Here is a 6,821-nt window from a genome sequence, read left to right as displayed (position 1 = left end):
ATTCTAAATATTCATGTGCATAATTTTGATTAACATTGTGCATAAGCATAAAAAAGTCCACGTTGGAAAGACCATCCGAAATGCGTAAAAAACATAGGATTTTTACACGTAGGAAAAGCCGGAAATATCTTTCACAACTAGAATCGAAAAGATACTGTGAAAATCGGAATATCCTAAGAACACTGAAAACTGCCGCAAAGCGCAGGAACTATCGCGAGACAGCAGTGTCTATCGCTATGCGATAGCTCTATCGCGACGCGATATTGCTATCGTTGTGCGATAGACCCTGTTTTCTCACGCCGAGCTCTTTCGACATTGAGCCAGGAATCTGCCTTCTTGTTTTGACCGATTCTAGTATTGTCTCGCCGATTCTACTTCCTGATTGAGTTTTTCCTTCTTTTCCGAACCTATATGTGCTCTATATATGGTCTTAGCCCTTGGGAATTCACGCTCTATCTACCTAATCGAACGCTCCATGGAACGACGGGTACATTCGAGTTTGTGAATTCACTAAACCATGGAAGCAAGTCTGACTTGCGGGGTCCCATCCATACGCGTCAACCCTTCCAAAGGTAAGGCTTCTGCACGATGCATCCGGACTCATAACCATGGACCCTCTTTTGACTACCATAATCCTTGAACTTTAGAGAACTAGAGACATGGTTAGGTTGCAAACTCATTGCATCATATTGTGACTACTTAACTACTTGTGCATGTCTTACTTGTGCATACCTTGTTTGTGATTAAACTAACCCTTTTGTGTTGACTTGTTTCTTGTAAATATGTCTGAACATACTAACCAAGGACATGTTTCTCTTATTTAACCCTCTTCTTTTTTATCAAATTGAGTCATAGTTCTTTTTTTTATTATTTTTTTATTTTGAGTCAACTGGGATTTTTATTCCCATATCCTACACAAGCGTCTACTTGTTTTGTTCATAACCGAAGTTCTAGAAAGAGTTACGTGTTGTGGAACCTATGAATAATTAGTCCAGAGTTTTATCTTTCATTTGGCGTTGGTTTCGCCCTAATCAGAGTCACAGATCAAAAGTTATGACTAAAATAATACACCATGTCCAAGTTTAGGAGTTCTTTTTAGCGTCCAACCTTTTTTTTATTTCTTTCCGTGTCAAGCTAGTCTTAGGCAATCTTCTACTTCTCTTAGTCCTCTAATCCATGTCAACTGTTATAACATAGGATTGTAGATTTTATTTTATTTTATTTTATTTTTGTCCTTTCCCATGATTCCTAACTCTTCTAGAATTCTAGTCCTTCTTCCTAGGTAGTCTTTTGTGATTATTGTGCTAACCTTAACATGTGTATTTTGTCTTTGATTGTGGTTGATCTTATTTATGACTAACAATTTCCAATGGACGGTCATCACCTAGTAAATAGCATAGACATTAAAATTGGACAAAATTAATCAAGTTAGTTTGCCTTTTAGTCTTCCATGCTATTTGGTATCTGGGTCCTTTGTTTTCTTACAACGTCCTCATTTGTAGCCATGCGATCATATCACGAGTCTTAATAAACTCACCTAATCACACTTGTTGAGTCTTTGCACACACTTTGTCTTCGAGTCACGCACCATATTTTTTATGATCGTATACTAGGACCATGCATGCGTCGTTTTCCGTCATAATAGGCATGGGTGGAGTTTTTTTTCCTCACCTCAAAATTCTGTCTTTTCCTCTTTCTTTCCTTTTTGGAATATTGAGACAAAACATTAAGTGAATATGTTTTGTTTCACAGTACTTGGTCAAGGAGCAAGGGTAGATTAGTGCGGTTTGAGTCACTACCACAACAACCTCTTAAACCTAAGAGGTGTTCAAAGAAAACTTCACCATCTCCACATCAACTATCACCTTCAAACTACTTTTAATTCGCTCCAATGGCCACCAAAGAAGATATTGAGGGCATTCACAAGTCCATCGAGGCACTTTTTTCCATGATGCAAACCCTTACCACCAAGGTCAATACCATAGAACAAACCAAAGTCATTGTTGCTACAATTGACAAGATAAAAGAACAAGTGAGCAAAATTTCTAAAGAGTTCACCTACGTGGAACAAAATTCCACTGTTTTGGCTGTGAAGGACAAGCTCCCTAAAAAATTCTCCACTTCTGACATACCCAAGTTCAAACCTACTGACAATCCAATATTCCATTTGAAGTCCTTCTCTGCAACCATGGCTCTCAAGGGTTTGGACGTAGCCCTCTTCCCTATGGTGTTCCCTCTCTCCTTGGAGCATGCTTGCCAACAATGGTTTTATTCCCTAGATGCCAAGCACACCACAACTTGGCAAGATGTCACTGAAAGTTTTATGAATCGTTACAAGTGTAACATTCAAGCTAGAACTTCTGAACGTGAACTCTCTATTCTCAAATAGAAAGTGAATGAAGGCTTCACCGCTTATCTAAATAGGTGGAGGGAAACAACTGCACTCTTGGTGGATCCTCCCAAAGAAAAGGAGATGGCTCATCTCTTTATCCAAAATCTGACTCACAAGTACAGGCAGCATCTCAAATTCCTGCCATTGAACACTTTCGAAGTTGTATACGATATTGGCATCAATATTGAGGACGAGTTAATAAAGACTGCTGGTAGTAACAACACTTGGAAAAACAAGAAGAACGACCTTAATTCTTCTTCATCTTCTAAGCCCGAAAATACTACCAACAATGTAAGTCAGGTCGATATCAATGAAGTGCTAGCTCTTGATACTCCCCTTCAAAATAAAAGGAGAACTTACACTCCTTTGGGAATGACATACGACACCACCTTTGATTGCCTTTACGATCAAGGCTTGATTACACCTATTGGACCATTCTCAGAGCCAAAACCTTAACAAAGGAGTTTCAAGGAACCCCAATGCTCACTGTAAGTTCCATCAAGGAAGCGGTCACTCCACCGAGCAGTGTCAGAACTTAAAAGATGCCATCCGGGATCTAGTTGATGCCCACAAACTTCCTGTCCCTCCAGGCGGCAAGAAGTAGTGAAGATAAAGCGCGCGGCAAGTCCTTCGTGCAAGATTTCATGATTATTTTGTTTATCATTCATTACCTTTTCCCCATTCATGTCTAGCATAGATTATTACAATTCTGAGTTGCTATGTGTTTCTGTATGTTTCGTTCACCTCTTTTCATTAATAAAATAAGCATTTCTTTTACATCTCAATTATGTCATTTTCGCATAAAAAAAAAAGAATAAAAAAAAATCAATTGCCAAACCAAACACAAGGTATGCCAATGATTTGAGGCATCTATGCAACCCATTCATTCCCCTTAAACCATTCAAACATATATTCCATTTCTTCACTAACCATTTTGAGCCTCGTCTAATGTTTGACCTTCATTTCTTCAACCCACATCCACCTAAACTTGGTATGGGAAGGTGTGTGATTTTTGTAACATTCAAAAACAAGTCCAAAAAAAAAGGAAAAAGAAAAAAAGTAAATCAATAGTAAAACAATGTCTAAGGGCAAGTGTTCCAATGTCTTTGATATGAACACGTCTCAAATTGCGTCTCTCATCGAGTGCTTAGTACCGTGCTTGAGAAACATGAATGCTAAGTGAGTGATGGACCGCATGATCTGGGATTGCTCACATTGATTATAAAGAAGTATAAAAAAGAAATAAACATGCAAAGATGAAAAAATAAAACTTGCAAAGTTCAAATTTCAAATACACAAATACACATCTTGGGGGGCTTCTCTCGGGTCTTGAGCCTTTTTCCCTTTTCTTCTTTAGACCATAAGCCTTACCAGGTTACAACCCTCAAAAGACCACTTTGAGGTGTACACATACTTGTGCAAAGTTCGGTTAGAACTACGTTCAGCCTGATTCCTAACGGATACGTAGGCAACCTCACATTGTGGTGCGACCATATTCACATTCATAGTTATACATGATAGTGTCGAAGCATTTCTAATGCTCATCCCTATCCAATTAGAGATAGACTTGGGGGGCTTGAACCCACATCACTTAGCTTACCTAGCCTAAGGAGTCATCATCTTTGACTCTTCTCACATCTATTCCCATCGCCATAGCCTTTGCAGCCAGCCTTAGAATCACTTTCACACACTTCATTCACACACACATAACCATAATATCCTTCCCTTAGGAACCCTTTATCATGAAATCTTACTTCAACAATGCATATGCTTCATAATCTTTCAGGACAACATTCATTAAAAGAAACATGGCATAGTTTCTTAGCTTCCTGACCTAAGCAATTTTTGTTGTTTCATACATTACATGTTGTGCTTAGATTCCTGAACTAAGCAATACTCATCAAGATTCATTATTTCATGCAATACTCAACAATCACTTCATCTATATACGTGCTTAGCTTCCAGACCTAAGCAACGTTCATCAAGATTGTTTTTCATACACTATATGATGCTTAGCTTCCTAACCTAAGCAACATACAATGACAACAAACTATTGTGCTTAGCTTCATGACCTAAGTGCATTCATTGATTGTGTCACATGATGTAATTGTCCTTAGCCTCCTGGCCTACGAACATTCATCATGCATACATTATTTTCAAGACAAGCAATTTAATTTGATCCATGCGATTCATCTCGCTTTGCTCGACGAGGAAGTTCAAAACTTCTTATTTTTTCATGTCTTTTCTTTTGGGGAAGTTCAAAAACTTTTTCAAAATTTTCTCGACGTGGAAGTACAAAAATTATTCTATTCTTCAATCTTTTTTCTTTTGAGGAAGCTCAAAAACTTTTTCAAAATTTTTACTTTATTTTTTCACGTGTTTCTTTTTCGGGAGAAAGTCGGTACCCTCCACTCATGACAAAACATGAAAAAAAAATGACGAATTTTTTTTTGCTTTTGCATTTTCATTTGCTTGTGTCTTCGCACACACTCAAATCATACACATACACACAATCACTAAGTCATACACATGTCATGTCGTGTCAAGTCAAGCTTGGTCAAGTCAATTAGTCAATAAGTCAATCACAATTTATGCAAGTCCTTTGCCAAATCCCATTTTGCAGGTCTCAGGTATAGCCCACGTTCGAGGATAAGCGAACCATCAATAGCCCACGTTCGGGGATAAGCGAACCATCTACAGCCCATGTTCGGGGATAAGCGAACCATCTACAGCCCATGTTCGGGGATAAGCGAACCATCTACGGCCCACGTTTGGGGATAATCAAATCATCTACAGCCCACGTTCGGGGATAATCGAACCATCTACAGCCCACGTTCGGGGATAAGCGAACCATCTACGACCCACGTTCGGGGATAATCGAACCATCTACGGCCCACGTTCGGGGATAAGCGAACCATCTACGGCCCACGTTCGGGGATAAGCAAACCATCTATGGCCCACGTTCGAGGATAAGCGAACCATCTACGACCCACGTTCGAGGATAATCGAACCATCATCATTCTTCAAATACTTAGTGATCATCTATCATTTAGTAGGCTGCTCGAGGCGTAGTAGTCTACGTAGAAAACTACTAAACGTGTTTGTTACCATGTACAGGTGTCAGATATGCGTTCTATCTATTCACTCTTTTATCTGTGGAACTAGCACTTTCTTCAGGTATCCGCGTACACAGAGTGATTTAGGATCGCAGAACGTCATAAATCATTCTCCGTCCCAATCGACTACTTTAACTATCGGTTTCAAAACTTACGTTTCTACAAACTCAGTAAAAATGGGGGCCTTTCTAGACACCTAAAAATGTCTCTCCAAAACCAAACCCGATGATGAACAACCTTTCACTGCCATTATTGGTCGGGTCAAGCATTTAATCTTGGGAGTGCTTAAAACCCACATACAGTCAAACATAGCCTACAAATCAGTCAACAAATAGTCCAAATGTTTATTCAAACTCAGTCTAATCCACATTTCAGCCCAAAACCTTTTTAATTCATTTCGTGTTATTTATTAATTAAGCCTGATTAACAAATATTAAAACCCTAAACCTGAAATAAGTCAGGAACAGCTGAAAGGGTGCCTAATTATCACGTGCTTAATGCTTAAGTAAAATATAAAAATGAATCTGGACGGAATTCTGGAAAACACAAATGCCGCGACACGGCAAGATTTGCCGCGTTACGACAAAATCTATCGCGCCATGTCATAATCTGCCGCTTCTCAGCAGTTTTGCTGTGACACGGCAAATTTCTAGGGTTTTGTTTCACGGCGCCTTCAATTCTAGGGTTTCGTACTTCACCCCTAATATTTTCTCTATAAATACGAGGCATGTTTCTTAGTTTCGGGGCACCAAACAATTCTTTCTTATACACCAAATTATTCTCTCTTCTCTCTCTTATGCTCTAGCCTAAACACTAGTCTTCCCTATTCTCTCACCATACATCCCTTAACCACTCCCTATAGTCCAAACAACACTTGAAGTTCCGTACTTAAACCAAGGCGTGAAAGGTAGAACCGATTGAGGGTTTGGACCAAATCAACTCTAATTTTATTTAATTTAATTTCAATTTGATTTATATATTTATTGAATTTACTAACGTTTTAATTCATGATGTAGAAATTTAAAGAAGCGAGGAACGTGAATAATTAATTCCCTTAATTACACTTTTTATTATTCTTATTGCTAGTATCATGATTAGGTTTATTATTATGATTTGAATTGACTAACGTTATTATGGTTAAATTGCTTCCAATGTTGATTTTGGTTTTATTATATTTATGATCACCATATTGCATGTTTAAAGGGAATATGTAATTGAATATAACGCCTAATAATATAATTTAAACGACCGGTTTAGGTTCCTTTTTAATCTTGTTGTTTAATCAAAGTGATCACTAATATTTTAGAATTGTA

The sequence above is a fragment of the Chenopodium quinoa genome, unplaced genomic scaffold (assembly GCF_001683475.1).
Source record: "Chenopodium quinoa cultivar QQ74 unplaced genomic scaffold, ASM168347v1, whole genome shotgun sequence".
NCBI lineage: Eukaryota > Viridiplantae > Streptophyta > Magnoliopsida > Caryophyllales > Amaranthaceae > Chenopodium > Chenopodium quinoa.
This window is presented reverse-complemented; position numbering follows the sequence as displayed.